Source organism: Heterocephalus glaber, unplaced genomic scaffold (genome assembly GCF_053883595.1).
Source record: "Heterocephalus glaber isolate CG9 unplaced genomic scaffold, H.glaber_assembly_v1.0 deba00001564, whole genome shotgun sequence".
Lineage (NCBI taxonomy): Eukaryota > Metazoa > Chordata > Mammalia > Rodentia > Bathyergidae > Heterocephalus > Heterocephalus glaber.
In genome coordinates this window covers 9145504-9162006 of record NW_028258351.1, presented here as the reverse complement: position 1 = coordinate 9162006, position 16503 = coordinate 9145504, and the positions used below count along the sequence as shown (strand labels likewise).

The 16503-nt window shown below is 38.7% G+C and overlaps 1 protein-coding gene and 1 pseudogene across 10 annotated transcripts in view; both read left to right on the top strand.

Moving 5' to 3' along the window:
- Positions 1–16503, top strand: part of Nf1 (neurofibromin 1) — a 285217-nt gene that overhangs the window by 16582 nt on the left and 252132 nt on the right. The gene's annotated exons all lie outside the window — the stretch shown is intronic.
- The window catches only part of LOC147823819 (histone H2B type 1-F/J/L-like), a 32257-nt pseudogene extending 15754 nt beyond the window's left edge, over positions 1–16503 (top strand). Inside the window, exon 1 of the transcript XR_015443280.1 lies at positions 1–16503. This exon is cut by the window's left edge and continues 15754 nt beyond it. The product of XR_015443280.1 is annotated as a histone H2B type 1-F/J/L-like (transcript).

Here is a 16503-nt window from a genome sequence, read left to right as displayed (position 1 = left end):
ATTGTATAAGTAGTTAAGAATATCTTCCTAAGTAGAACCTACCTAACCCACCTGCTTAAGCATAGAGAAATTGTTTTGTTTGGTTTTGTTTTGAGACACAGTCTCACTATGTAGTTCAGGCTGGCCCTGAACTGGCTCTATAGCCAAGGCCAGCCTAGAACTCTTGGCAATCCTGCCTCTGCCTCCTGAGTACTGGGATCATAGATGTGAGCCACCATGGCCAGCTCACATAGAGGAATTTTTTTTTTTGTACTGGGGATCGAACTCAGGACCTGGCACTTGCCAAGCAGGCACAGTGCTACTGAGCTATAACCCCAGCCCCATGATTTTTTAAGGCATTTAAAATTGAATAACTTAAAATTTCAGAAGTTCTTCCTTTCAGGGCCCTATCAAAACATCATAACCTCTTCTAAGACAACTTATTGCTTACTACAGTTAGAAAATCATTTTAGAACTCCAGAACCATTTTTATTAATATCTTCTCTATTAAATATATATGACTTCTAACATGGCTTACTAGAGGAACAGTCACAGAGAAGATCAACTGAAAACGCAGGTAACTGGAAGCAGGAGAGGGACTTACACCCTGGTACAGAAAATCACTTTAAAGGAAGATACATGTAGATCAATCTAAACATCCACATAGTAATTAAAAAGAGAGAAAGTGATCTGACAGAGCTGCTTTGCACAACCTCTACCCTTACCATCCCAGGAACAACCATCTTAAGAATTTCCCAAATTGCCAGGGGGAACCAAGGAGTGCTGCAGAGACTAGCCTCCCAGGATAGGATCTAGGTATATGGCCCCATCACCCCATAATCCCCTCTCCAAACAACTAAGGAAGCTGCAACCCTGTAGCATCCTTACCTGGACTTAACAAGGGCAGGGGATGCTCCCTCCCCACCCACCCTACTCTGCAGAGCAAGAGGACAAGCAAGTGAATGATGATTGCCTGAGTCCACCCAGCTGTTTATGCTGGCCCAAGTCACCATCTGGTACCTGGGTCAGTACTGGGCCCATCTAAGCCCCTGTTGAGTGCCCTGGCCATATCCAAGTTACCACTGGGTGCCTCAAGTTGGTCCCATGCCCTGCCAGAACCTCCATCTGACACCCAGAGCTGACACTGGATCTGTTTAAGTCTATACTGAGCACCCCAAGATTGCTTGAGTCTTCACCCAGTGCTCACTGCCTGAAGCCACCCCTAGACCTGCCAGAGAGTCCGTCTGCCATCTGTTACTAATCCTGGATAGCCTGGGTCTCCACTGGGTGCTCTAAACACCTATGAGTCTTCACTGGGTGCCCTGGGCCTGCCAGAGACCTCATTCAGTGCTAAATTTTCTTTCCCCTCTTTGGGTGCACCAGGAGTCTCCATCTTGTACCCCACAACAGTCCTGAGTGCAGCCAGGTCTCAGCTAAGCACCCCCAGAACCAGTGATGTCTCTGCCCGGCACATCAGGCCAGTTTCATGGGTGCTGGAGTCTGTCTAAGCACCCTGACTGGCCAGAATCTACACCAGGTTTGAGTCTTCACCCAGAGCCCATTGCCCCACACCTTCCCTGGGTCTGGGTCCCAGCTTGGACAGTTGCCATAGGAGTTTACAGTTGGGACCACACAAACCCACAGGCTATAAAGAGGGGCAGAGAATAATATGTCTTGTTAGATTAATGACTGCAGGTTCTATAAGAGAAACATTCATTTGGAAATATGACTTCCCATTTGTTAGTATTTTAAAAATTTTGGGGGTGGTTAGAGTTTGGCTCTTTTTCTTTTTTTTTTTTTTTTTGCGGGGGGGGTGGTACGGGCATCGAACTCAGGACCTTGTGCTTGGACAGCAGGCAGTGAAACCACTGAGCTAAATCCCTGGCTGGAGTTTGGCATTTTATCACCCATTATCTTGTCCCCCCCCCTTTAAAAAATACTGTTTTGTTTTATTTGTTTGATTAGGCCCTCCTTTTTTCTTTTTTGTTATCTTTCAGTTTGATTCATTATTTTCTCTTTTTCCCCTCTAGGTTAATCTATTTTTTATCCTTTTTCTTGTTGATTTTTTTCTGTAACTTATCTAATCCTACTAATTTTCTTTTTGTCCATAATAAGATCTTTTATTTCAGTTTTATCTCCTCCTCATCTTCTATTGTTTAATTTTTCAAATTCTACTTTTTCCATATTCCTGTTCTCTGCAGCCTCTGTCCTTACTAGTATAATCATTAACTCTTATGAATCTGTAGATAATTAACTATATTTTACTACAGTTGAACACTTTTATTGTTAATGGAGGTAAAATGTCTCAACTGAGTAGAGTTTAATTGTATTTCAGTATCTAATTTATCTTAGAGTTTGTACTGTAACTATAGATCTTGTTTCTGTGGTTCAGGGTGGTACGTTATTAGTTCTTAGGATTTGTCATTATCCAGTTTGTATTTGATGCTGTTGTGGCTGATTTTACTATTTTAGCCAAGGAGACATAGTTGTTGGTATCAGTTGGTTTGCTCTGTATATCTAGATTGCCTGGGGCTCATAAACAATACTGCAGCCCATCCCGGAAGAACTGGGTATTGGGCCCGATAGACTGCTGCTTCCTCTCCCTAATAAATGGAGGTGATTGAGACAGACCCAAAGGCCAGTAGCTAGCTATGCCTAGAGGACATCTCAGAAAAGTAGACTTTATCCAAAGAGGTCTTCATACTAGGCAGTGAAGTTACCCAGCATAAGCAATCTGCAAGTCTCAGCACAGAAAACAAACAAACAAAATAGAAAATGAGAAAACAAGGAAATAAAATGCTCCCAAAAGCTCCCGGTTCCCCCATAGTAAATCCAGGGGCCATCAAGGGGAAGAAATGAAAGCCACACAGATGAAATTATCTGAACTGGTAGTGGAGGTAACAAAACAGATCAATAAGATGTTTGGCAAATTCAAAGTTGAGGTAGAGATAGAGATTCTAGTAAAACAGGATCAGTGAGTCTAGAGAAGATACTAATAAACTAGAGGAGCTAAAGAAAGAGATGGAAACCATGAATGGAGTTCATAAACAAGTTCCAAATAGATATCCAGGAGATTAAAAATTTTATTGAAGGGCTGGAGATTCTAGCTCAGTGGTTTTGCTGCCTGCTGTGCAAGCGCAAGGACCTGAATTCAATCCCTGGTACCCCCCCAAAAAATATTTTATTGAAAGTATGGGCAGCACTTACTCCCCACCTTAGGGAGAAAGCATTGTATCTTCTCCATTCATGTAAAGCGTTTTTGCTGGAAGTATGGAGTACGCGTCTTTGATCTGTTGAGAAGATTCTTTTCTACTTCTAGTGTCCTGATAGCTTTTACCATGAACAGCTGTAGAATTTAGTCCAATACTTTTTCTCCAACTAGTGACAGGATCGTATGGCTTTTTCCTTTCCTCTGTTAAAATGATGACTTTTGGGTGTGGATCTTTCAATGCTGAACTAACACTGCCATCCCTATAATAAAATCACTTTCTACATACTGCCAGATCTGACTTCTAATAGCTTGTTTTGTTAAACAAATTTCTACCTATGTTCATACTTTTTTCTTCTATTATCTTTATCCAGTTTTAGGATTAGCACAATGTTGATTTCCTAAAATGAGGGGAGAAGGGTTCCTTCTTTTTTCTGCTTTAAGTGTTTGATATAATTTATCAGTTAAAATGTATATGAGCCTGTTGTTGTCATACAGGTAGGTTATCAAGCTAGGAATATACTTTCTTTAATAGGTGCTATTCAAATTTTATATTTCCTCCAGAGTTAGTTTCATTAATTTGTCTTCCAAGGTACTTCTTAGAAGTTGTCAAATTTATTTCAAAAAAGATTTTTGTTATATGCTTTCTATATCCTTTTAAATTCTGTAAAATCTGTGGTAATGTCTCCTAGATCTTAATATTGTAATTAAAAAATGTATAATTGATATTGTGTAACAGGAAGAAAAGGTCTAAAGGAGTAGGGGAAGTGGGAGGGGTAGGGGAAAGGAAAGAAGGGAAAAGAAAAAATATGAGAAAAGGAAAAAAATGGAAACAAAGTCTTTGCAAATAGGGAAGAGTGGAGGGGGTAAAGGGAGGGCAGGGGAATTGGGAAAAAAATAAGAACCAAGAGACTCATGTAATGGTACAAGATCCCAATGATGAATGTAACTGTATTTTATACCTAAAATGTACCAATAAACTTAATTGGGGAGGGGAGAAAGTATGGGCAGCAGAATTGGTCATTGTGAAGACAATGTCAGACCTAGAAGACAGGGCTAAGACAGCTAATGAGAGACAGTTTAAAAGTAAGAGAACATGAAAAATGGATCCAGTATCTGATAGGTGATGGTTCAAAGAAGACTAAGATTAATGGGAATTAATGAAAAATCAGAAGATAGCACAAAGGGCATAAAAAAACCTGTTTACAGAAGTAATAGCAGACTTTCCAAGCATGGAAAAAGAATTTGACATACAGATAAGTGAGGCATACAGAATCCCAGATAGACATGATCAGAAAAAAACCATGCCAAGACACATCATAGCCAAGGTTCTGGAAATACAACACAAGAACAGAATCTTAACAGCTATTAGAGAAAGTAAATCACTTACAAAGGAAAACCCATCAGAATGACGATAGCATTCTCAACACAAACCCTAAAGTCAAGGAAAGCTTGAAGTGTTTCAAGCCCTAGAAGAAAACCAACTTCCAACCTAGACTGGTGTTCCCCACAAAATCATCTTTCAAAATTTATGGAGAAATAAGATTTTCCATGATAAGGAGGACTAAAGAAATTCATGACCACAAACCAGCACTCCAGAAAATTCTCAAGGGTATCCTAGAAAGAGATAGTGAAGCTAACAGGGCTAAAAAGCCCAATAGAATGACTCCATCAGGGAGAGTGAGCAATTAAATAGAAGGGAAAGGGAGCCAGCAGCTGGAAAATAATATAATGACAGATAAGTCAGTACCTATCAGTTATAACTATCATTGTGCATGGTTTTAGTTCACCAAGACACAGATTAGCAGACTGGATCAAGACCCAGATCTATCAATTTGCTGTATACAAGAAACACATTTAACCCCAAAAGAAATTCATCTACTAAAAGTCAAAGAGTGGAAAACAGCACTCCATGCAACAGGAAAAAGCAAAAAGCAGAAGTAGCTATCCTCACTGCAGACAAAATGAATTTCAACCCAAAACTTATCAGAAGAGACAAGGTTACAGGTACAATTCAACAGGAAGAGATGATAATTATATACGAGCCAAGTACTGGTGCACCCAGCTTCATTAAACAAATACTAATGGACATGAAAAATCAAATAAGCATCAATACAATTGTAATGGGGGACCTTAATACCACACTGTCACAAATGGACAGATCAGCTAGACAGAAAAATCAACAAAGAAATATCAGAGTTGAACCAAACCTTTGTTGTTGTTGTTGTTGTTGTTGTTGTTGTTGTTTTTGGTACCAGGGATGGAACTCGGGACCTTGCACTTGCGAGGCAGGCAGCGGAACCACTGAGCTAATTCCTCAGCCCTGAACCAAACCTTTGAACAAATGGACTTATCTACTGAGTGTTTCACCTAACAACAGAATACAGATTCTTCTCAGCACCACATGGAACTTACTCCAAAATAGACCACAGTATAGTCCAATGGTAGCGAACCTGTGGCATGTGTGCTGCAGTAGGCTGTTTGTATCATTGAAAGCCCTAAAAGGTTCAGTCACTGTTACAGCCCATTAAGCATGTTTAAGTAAATCAAAAGAATTAAAAGTTATCCTGTTCATACTATCACATTATAGTGAAACAAAACTAGAAGTCAATGGCAAAGACACCACAGAAACTATGCAAACACATGGAAATGAAATAATACCCTCTTGAATAATCAATGGGTCACAGATGAAATTAAAGAAGAAATTAGATAGTTCCAATAATCAGACAATAATGCCATTATATCGTTCCAGAAGTTATGGGACACAATAAAGGTGGTCCTAAGAGGGAAATTCATAGCAGTGAATCCTACATCAGAAAAACAGAGCAAAGGCAGGGGATTTAGCTCAGTGGTTTCGCCACCCGCTGTGCAGGCGCAAGGACCCAAGTTCGATCCCCAGTACCAAAAAAAAAACAAAACAAAAAACAGAGTGAGCCCAAACAACCCATTGATGTGCCACAAGGGTCTAGAAAAATAAGAACAGTTCAAAGCTAGTACGAGGAAGAAAATTATCAAGATAAGAGCAGAAATTAATGAAATTGAGACTAAAAAAAATACACAGAATCTGTGAGTCAAAGAATTGTTTCTTTGAAAGATTAAACAAAATAGACAACCCCTTAGCCAAAGAAGAGACCCAAATCCATGCAGTTAGGGGTGAAAAGAGTGAAATCACAAAAGATTCTGCAGAAATCCAGAAGATCATTGGTAACTACTTTGAGAACCTATACTCAAACAAAATGAAAAATTCAGAAATGGATAGATACAAAAATCCTAAATAATCCACTATTAGTCATTGAAATTGAAAAAAAAAAACCCCCGACAAAAAACTACTGACTAAGAGAAGCCCAAGTCCCAACAGATTCACTGGTGAATTCTATTAAGAACTTTAGAGAAGATCTAATGTCAATACTCCTCAAACTAATGAAATAGAGAGGGAAGCAGTACTCCCAAAGTCATTCCTAAAACCAAGGATTACCCTGATACCAAAACCAAAAAAGGACCCGACCAAAAAGGAGAACTACAGGCCAGTCTCTTTAGTGAACATAGATGCAAAAATTGTCAGTAAGACACAGGCAAATACAATGCAGCAAATCATCAGAAAGATCATACAGCATGACCAAGTGGGATTCATTTCAAGATGCAGGGATGGTTCAACATACTCAAGTCAATAAATGTAGTACATGTATGTAGTACACTACATAAACAGAAGCAAGGACAAAAACCACACAATCATCTCAATAGACACAGAAAAAGCATTTTACAAAGTCCAACATCCACTCATGATAAAAGCCCTGAAGAAAATAAGCATAGAAAGTTTTTATCTCAATCTGATAAAAGCCATCTTTGATAGACCAACAGCCAGTGTCATGCTACCTGGAGAGAAGCTGAAAGCTTTCCCTATAAAATCAGGAACAAGACAAGGATGCCCACTATCACTATTCCTGTTCAATATAGTTCTGGAAACATTAGCCAGAGCAATTAGACAGAAATAAAAGGGATATGGATAGGAAAGAAAGAAGTTAAATTATCATTATTTGTTGATGACATGATCTTCTATATAGAAGACCCTAAAAACTCCACCAAAAGACTTCTAGAGTTAATAACTAAATTCAGTTGCATAGCAGGATGGAAAGTCAACACTGAAATATCAGTAGTGTTCCTGTACACCAATAGCAAACTCAGCAAGAGAGAAATTGGGGAAACAATACCTTTCACAATAGCATCAAGAAAAATGAAATACTTAGGAATTAACCTAACCTCAAGGAAGTAAAAGACTTCTACAATGAAAACTACAGTACTCTAAAAAAGGAGATCAAAGAGGCTACCAGAAGATGGATATCCCGTTGTTCATGGATAGGCAGGACCAATATAATGAAAACAGTCATACTTCCAAAACTAATACAGATTTAATGCAATCTCAATCAAAATACCAATAGCATACCTCACAGAACTAGAGAAAACAATCCTAAAATTCATAAGGAACCAGAAGAGACCTAGAATAGCAAAAGCAATTCTATGCAACAACAGCAAAGGAGAGGGCATCACAATTCTGGACTTCAAGTTATGCTACAAAGCTACAGTGATAAAGCAGCATGGTATTGGCAAAAAAACTCCAGACTTGAGGATCAACGGAACAGCACAGAGGATGGATTTTAAGTATGAATGGTACACACATGTGTTTTTAAAAGTGTTTCTTATAGTTAATAGGGGAGATGGATTTGAGGGAACAGTATTAAAGGCAAGAAGAGTAATGAAATTGTTGTAATAGGGACAGTACTCTAAATTAGGGAAGTGATGGTAGGAATTCAAGCAAGGGCTGGACATGAATTTTGTGTAGGAGATGAGATTAGAAGATTTCAGTTGGAGCTGGGATTTAGCTCAGTGGTTCCGGTGCCTGCCTTGCAAGCACAAGGCCCCGAGTTCAATCCCCAGTACAAAAAAAAAAAAGATACCAGTTGGAGATTGGGCTAGAAAGACAGAAAAAGTGCTAAAGTAAGAGAGGTTGAAGATAGGGAGAAGTTGTGAGTAACAGGTTTCTTGTTTCTTTAGGGAAAAATGAATCATCAGTAAGAGATTCACAAATGGATTGTGATCCCCAAAGTTGTTCTGAAGTTGAGTATTTCCCATCTGTCTTTGGAAGTGCTTTTTTCTGTCTATATCAAAACAAATACCCTATACTATTTTTTTTCTTTCTTTGTGGTGCTGAATATTAAACTCAGGGTGTCTTGTGCTTGGCAAGTGCAAATTGAGTCCCCTTCAACTTCTTTAGATATAGCTTTGGCATTGAAATAGGCATTGTATTTTAAATTTTTGTTTGACTATATTTATATTGGCTTAAATATCTAGTATTTATATTTTGCTTGATGATATTGACTCTAACATCCTTTTCTTTTTAAGTTATTGTCTGCTTATGGTCTAAAACAACTTTTCTACTTCTCTGATTTCATCTGGATATTAGTTTTTGGATAAATTGAGGATGAATGAATGTATTTTGTGAAGTATGTATTTTAGGGCTAGTGATGTAGTAATTGCCTACCTTGTATGGGGCTACCACTGAGAAACAAACAAACAACAGTGTTTTGTAATATCAACCAAAGATTTTTTTCCTGATTATAATGAAAACATTTTGGCATGGAGAAGAAATAGTTAAAAGTAGATCAGTTTAAAAGTGGACTAGTTTTAAGTAGACCAATCATCTTAATGTGAAGTCAAGAGGACTTCCAGGCTTAGGCTTGGAATCTAAATTTGTTTTGTCTCTGCCCTCTTCATGATTCTAAGCTTACTTTAATTGACATCTTTCTTTTTTTAATGAATGAAATTCTCTTTCATTCAGCTTGAAAAGTACCACGGCCATTAGTACATGACTATAGTTCCAATTTCTGAATTCAGCTAAGTTGTAAACTTAGCACAGTAGCAGGTGCTTGAACTGCTATAAATGTCATATTACGACTGGCATGTAGAACCTTTTCCATTCAAAAACTGTTTTCTCAACCTCCACAAAGGAAGTGAAGCTTGGATGGTAATCATCTCTGACTGCTTATTTTCCTTCTGTGATTTTTCACTTATTAACACTTAAAATATGTGAATTGTGGTAGAATATCTGAACCCAGAGCCTTCATACTGAACTATATTCCTATATCCCCAACTCTTTTTATTTTGAGAAAGGGTCTCACTAAGTTGCTAAGGTGTAACTTGTATTTTCTGCTTCACCCTACCATAGTTCTGGAATTACAGCTATGTGCCACCACACCTAGCTTGTTCTGAAACTTTTGAATCCCAGTTGTAAACTTCATAAACATTTAATTGTGCTTGTTTGACTTTATGGGAGGGTTAACATATAGATCTGGTTGAACCATTTTTTTTTTTGGTAGTGCTGGAGATTGAACCCAGGCCTTCCTGCAAGCTAGGCAATTGCTGTAACACCGAGCTATATCCCCTGCCCTTCCATTTTAATTTTTGATGTCAGTGATATTATTTCTCCACATAACTACAGAGATGATTTGAACATTTGGTGGATGGGTTTTAAAAGAATTATGTTAGAAAAAACTTCATGGATGAAAATAATGGAGATGTTAGCCAAAATGATCACTAGAAGCAGTTTGTTTTGGTTCAGGTTGCTGTAACAAAATATAGACAGGAAATGTATAAACAAAGGAATTGTACTTGTAATAGTGCTTGAGGCTGGGAAGTCCAAGAGTAAGGTATCATCAGCACGTTTGGTGTCTTAGAAGGGCCTGTTCTTCATAAATGATGCTTTCTGGTTCTGTGTTCACATGGTGAAAGGGAAAAACATGTTCCCTGAGTCTCTTTTGCCAGAGGCACTAATCACATCATGAGGGCTCTGCCATTTTGATTAATTGCAATCTGAAGGCCCCATCTCTTATACTATTGCATTAGGGACTTGGTTTCAACATAGGAGTTTTGCAAGGGGTGGGGACAAAAACTCAGACCATAGTGTTCTGGCCATGACCACCTAAAATCCATGTTGTTCTCACATGGAGAATACATTCATTCCATCCCAGTAGCCCCAAAAGTCTTTTTTTTTTGGTACTGGGGATCGAACTCAGGACCTTGTGCTTGTGAGGCATGCGGCGGAACCACTGAGCTAACCCTGGCCCTACCTCCCAAAGTCTTAACTCATTCCAGTGTCAACTCTGAAGTCTAGAGCAGTGGTGGCAAAACTATGGCATGTATGCCACAGTAGGCTGTTTGTCATCATCATTGAAAGCTCTAAAAGGTTTGCCATCACTGGTCTAGATGCTCATCTCAGATGCAGTTCACCTGGAGGCAAACTGCTGTCCAGCTGAATTTGTGAAATTATGTGCTTCTGAAATACAGTGGGTGGATTCTACTTGTGTTTTGAGATCTTAAACATGCCAGAGCCAGCAAGGTTGGTGCGTGCCCCGATGAAGGGCTTGAAAAAGGTGGTGACCAAGGCACAGAAGAAGGATGGCAAGAAGCGCAAGCGCAGCCGCAAGGAGAGCTACTCCGTCTATGTGTACAAGGTGCTCAGGCAGGTCCACCTGGACACCGGCATCTCATCCAAGGCCATGAGTATCATGAACTCCTTCCTGAATGACATCTTGGAGTGCGTTGCAGTCGAGGTGTCGTGCTGGTGCATTACAACAAGTGCTAGACCATCACGTTGTGGGAGATTCAGACGGCCGGCCGGCTGTGCCAGGGAGTTGGCCAAGCATGCTGTGTCCGAGGGCACCAAGGCCGTCACCAACTACACTAGCTCTAAGTGAATTTGATCTCCTCGCAGCTGGCTCACAAGGGATGAAGGGACAGAAATGACAAGGCTTGTTTCATTCCGAGGGAAACACCTGCCTAGAAGAAGCAGCTCTGAGTAAAACCTTGACCCGATGGCTGAAAGTCGCAGGCTCATCCTCTGACTACATCATGTTCTCCAACAGTAAAAGAACAGATTCAAGAGCAATAAGATTAAACTTTTGTTCTCACTTTTCTTTTTTTCTTCCTTTCCTCCCCTTCTCCCGTTATTTTCTTGTCCTTACTTTTCCATTCATATTTTTCTGTACTTTCATTGGCCTAAATTCAGGTGTAGAACAGAACATAAAAATATTGAAAAAGTTAATTTTAAAATAAATTTTTAGTTAAAAAAAATACAGTGGTGGGACAGGGAGAGGATAAACATACCCCTTCTTATTTTTTTTTGTATTAAATTCTTTTATTGGTACATTGTAGGTATACAACACAATTAACATTTCTCGTTGGGAATTGGACCTTTACATAATGCATCTTGGTTCTTATTTTTTTCCCCATTCCTAGCCCACCCTTCCCTATTTACAAAGACTTTATTTCCATTTTTTCCATTTCTCATCATTTTTCCTTTCCCTTCTTAGCTTTCCCCTGCCCCTCCCACTACCCCTACCCCTTTGGACCTTTTCTTCCTATTTTGGATTATCGATTATTCATTCTAATCATTGGTACATTTTAGGTATACAGTATAATGACATTCATCATTGGAAATTTGCACCTTTACATAATCTCTCTTGGTTCTTATTTTTCACCTTTGCCCAGCCCTCCCTTCAACCCCTCCAGTCCTATTTACAAAGATTTTGTTCCTATTTTTCCATTTTCTCATATTAATTCCATTCCCTTCTATCCTTTCCCCTAGCCCTCCCACTTCCTTCCCCTTTGCCCCTTTTCTTCCTATTTCACATTACCTATTTTACATTTTAGTCCTTATTTATACTTTCAGTTTTTCACACCAGAGAAACTATTTGGTATTTATACATGTGTGTCCTGTTTATTTCACTTAAGAGTATTGCCTCAATGTGCATCCACTTAGCTATAGATATCTCTAATTTCTCATTTTTTATGGCTGAGTAGTACTTCATTTTATAAAAAACCCACATTTTCTTTATCCAGTCTCCAGTTGATGGGCATTTGGGCTGTTTCCAAGTTTTAGTTATCACTAACTGTGCTGCTGTGAACATGGGTGCACATATATCACTGTGGTATGATTCTTTTAATTCTTTGGGGAAGATCACCAGTAGGGGAATAGTTGGGTCAAATGAGACTTCCAGTCCTAGTTCTTTGAGGTATCTCCATACTGATTTCCAGAGTGGTTGCACCAGTCTACACTCCCACCAGCAGTGGAGCAGGGTTCCTCTTTCCCCACAGCCCTGCCAGCATTTGTTATTGGTTGATTTCATGATAGTACCCATTCTTTCTGGGGTGAGGGTCAGCGTTGTTTTCATTTGCATCTCTCAAATGACCTGTGATGTTGAACATTTTTTCATGTATTTATTTGCTATTTCTACTTCTTTGTGTGAGAAATGTCTGTTCATTTCAGATGCCCATTTTTGGATTGGGTCTTTAAATTTGGGAGGTCTGATTTTTTTAAGTTCTTTATAGATTTGAGATAGTAGACCTTTGTCTGAAGAAGAGGAGGTGAAGATTTTTTCCCACATTGTGGGTTGTCTCTTCACACTGCTGGTGGTTTCTCTTGCTGTGCAGAAGCCTTTTAATAAGAAGAGATCCCACTTGTTGATTGTTTGTGCTAGTTCACAGGCAACTGAGGTTTTGTTCATAAAGTCTTTTCCTACACTGATGTCTTCAAGGGTTCTACCTAACCTCTGTTCCAACTGGTTCAGAGTTTCTATTTTAATATTTAGATCTTTAATCCATTTTGATTTTAGTGTAGTGCATGGTGAGAGATATAGGTCTAGCTTTAATCTTTGGCAAGTTGAAGCCCAATTTTTCCAGCACCATTTATTAAAGAGGCTATCTTTCCTCCAGTGAGGGTGTTTGGCTCCTTTGTCGAAGATGAGATGGCTGAGTGTGTCTGGCATTGTTTCTGCATCTTCTAATCTGTTGCACTGGTCCTCAAGTTTGTTTCTTTGCCAGTACCATGCTGTTTTTATCACAGTAGCTTTGTAATATAGTTGCAGGTTTGGGATTGTGATACCCCCTGCCATGTCTCTGTTACCTAGAATTGCTTTTGCTATTCTGGGTCTCTTCTTGTTCCAAATGAATTTTTGGATTGTTTTCTCGAGGTCTATGAAGTATGCTGCTGGGATCTCAATTGGAATTGCATTAAATCTATATAGCAGTTTTGGAAGTATGACCATTTTCACTATATTAATCCTTCCTACCCAGGAGCAGGGGATGTCTGTCCTTTTCTGATATCATCTTCAGGCTCTCTTTTCAGAGTGCCATAGTTTTCAGAGAAGAGGTCTTTGATTTCTTTTGTTAGGGTGATTCCTAGGTATTTCAGCTTTTTGGATGCTATTGTGAAAGGAATTATTTGCCCTATTTCTCTCTCAGTGAGTCTGTCATTTGTGTAGAGGAAAGCTGTTGATTTTTGTGTGTTGACCTTGTAACCAGCTACTTAACTGAATTTGGTTATTAAGTCTAGAAGACTTTTGGTGGAGTTCTTGGGGTCTTCTATATAGAGTATCATGTCATCTGCAAATAATGACAATTTGACTTCTTCATTTCCTATCTTTATTCCTTTTATTTCTCTCTCTTGTCTCATTGCCGTGGCTAATGTTTCCAGAACTATATTGAACAAGAGTGGTGATAGTGGACATCCTTGTCTTGTTCCTGATTTTAGTGTGAAGGATTTCAGTTTTTGACCATTTAGTATGATACTGGCTGTTGGTTTTTCATAGATGGCTTCTATCAGTTTGAGGTAGAGACCATCTGTTCCAATTTTTTGTAGGGTTTTTATCATAAATGTATGTTGGATTTTGTCAAATGCTTTTTCTGTGTCTATGGCGATAATCATATGGTTTTTGTCCTTGGCTCTATTGATATGGTGTATTACATCGATTGATTTTCGTATATTGAACCATCCCTGCATCCCTGGGATGAATCCCACTTGATCAGGGTGTATGATCTTCTTGATGATCTTCTGCATTCTGTTTGCCAGTATCTTATTAAGGATTTTTGCATCAGTGTTCATTAGTGAGATTGGTCTATAGTTCTCTTTTTCAGTTGGGTCTTTCTTTGCTTTGGGGATCAAGGTGATGCTTCCAGGAATGAATTTGGGAGTATTGCTTCCCTTTGAATTGCATTGAAGAGTTTCAACAGTAGTGGCAGCAGTTCCTCTCTAAATGTCTTGTAGAAATCAGCAGTGAAGCCATCGGGGCCCGGGCTTTTCTTAGTTGATAAGTTTTTAATTACATTTTCAATTTCATTGGTTGATATTGGGTGGTTCAGAATTTTTAGGCCTTCTTCGTTCAACTTTGGTAATTCACATGTATCTAGGAATCTGTCCATTTCTTCTGTGTTGTCCATCTTATTGGGGTATAGGTTCTGGAAGTAGGTATTGATGATCATCTGGATTTCTGCTGGGTCTGTTGTCATTTCACCCTTTTCATTCCTAATTGCATGGATTTGGGCCTTTTCTTTTTCTGACAAGATTGGCTAAAGGTTTGTCAATTTTGTTGATTCTTTTGAAGAACCAACTCTTGGCTTCATTGATTTTTTTTGTATCGTTCTCTTAGTCTCCATTGCATTGATTTCTCCTCTGATCTTTATAATTTCCTCCCTTGTATGAGCTCTGGGGTTGTCCTGTTCTTCTTTTTCTAGAAGCTTGAGGTGCAGCATCAGGTTGCTTATCTGGGCTCGTTCTATTTTCCTAATATGTGTATTCACTGCTATGAATTTCCCTCGTAAGACTGCTTTCATTGTGTCCCATAGATTCTGGTATGTTGTATTGTCATTGTCATTTAATTGAAGGAACTGTCTGATTTCTTCTTTAATTTCCTCTATGACCCATTGGTTATCCAGAAGTGTGTTGTTCAATTTCCACGTGTTTATGAAATTTTTAAAATTTCTTGTGCTGTTGATCTCCAATTTCATCACACTATGGTCTGATAATATACAGGGGATAACTTCAGTTCCTTTACACTTATTTAAACATGTTCTATATGTGAGTATGTGGCCTATTTTTGAGAATGACCCATGTGCAGCTGAGAAGAATGTGTATTCTGATTTTGTGGGGTTAAACACTCTGTAAACATCTGTTAAGTTCATTTGTTCAAGAGTTCGATTGAGTTCTAGTATTTCATTACTTATTTTTAGTGTAGTTGATCTATCTATTTGTGACAGTGGGGTGTTGAGGTCCCCCACTACAATTGTATTAGTGCATATATGACTTTTCATGTCCATTAGTATTTGTTTTATATAGTTGGGTGCACTAGTGTTTGGTGCATAGATATTTACGATTGTCATCTGTTCCTCTTGGATTCTTCCCTTTACAAGAATGTAGTGTCCTTCTTTGTCTCTCTTAATCAGTGTTGGTTTGAAATCTACTTGATCTGCCAAGAGGATGGCTACTCCTGCTTTTTTTCGGGTTCCTGTCGCATGGAGTATTGTTTTCCAACCTTTAACTTTCAGTCTATGAGTTTCCTTTTGAATGAAGTGTGTTTCTTGTATGCAGCCTATTGTTGGATTTTGCTTCTTGACCCCTTCTGCCAGTCTATTTCTTTTGATTGGTGATTTAGACCCTTAACTTTGATAACTGAAACGTATTGACTTGTCATTGCCATGACTTTTTCTTTTTGTTGGGTTCTCCCCCTTTACATTTAATTTCTTGTCATGCCGGATGGGTTCATTCTGCTTTGCTTCCTGGGGTTGTGATCCTCAATATCTGTTCCTAGGATATTGTGTAAAATTCTTTGGAGTGCTGGTTTGGTATTCACGAAGTTCCTAAGGTGCTCTTTGTCATGAAAGTATCTTATTTCTCCATCCATTTTGAAAGATAGTTTTGCAGGTTACATCAATCTGGGTTGGAGGCTGTTTTCTTTTAGAGCTTGGAATATGTCACTCCAAGCCCTTCTTGCCTTGATGGTTTGTGTTGAGAAGTCTGTTGTGATTCTGATGGGCTTTCCTTTGTATGTGATTTGTTTCTTTTCTCTCACTGCTTGTAGAACTTTGTTCTTCTGTTGAGTTTCTGGAATCTTAACAATTATATGCCTATGTGTAGATTTTTTTTGATCAAGGCTATTTGGAGTCCTGTATGTCTCACTTATCTGTATATGTCAAGCTCATTTCCCCTGCTTGGGAAGTTTTCTGCCATTATTTCTGTGAAGAGATTTTTTATGTCATCTACACTCTCTCCTGTTTCTTCATTGACTCCAATCAGTCTTATGTTATTCTTCTTTGCATCATCTAGCAGCTGCTGGATTGATTTCTCATGTTCCCTTATAATTTTGAAGCAATTTTTCTTTTCCTGGTCACTAATTGCAATCTTATCTTCTATATCTGAAATTCTGTCCTCACATTGGCTCATTCTGCTGTGTAGACTTTCAATGGAGTTTTTCATCTCCTGGAAATCTATT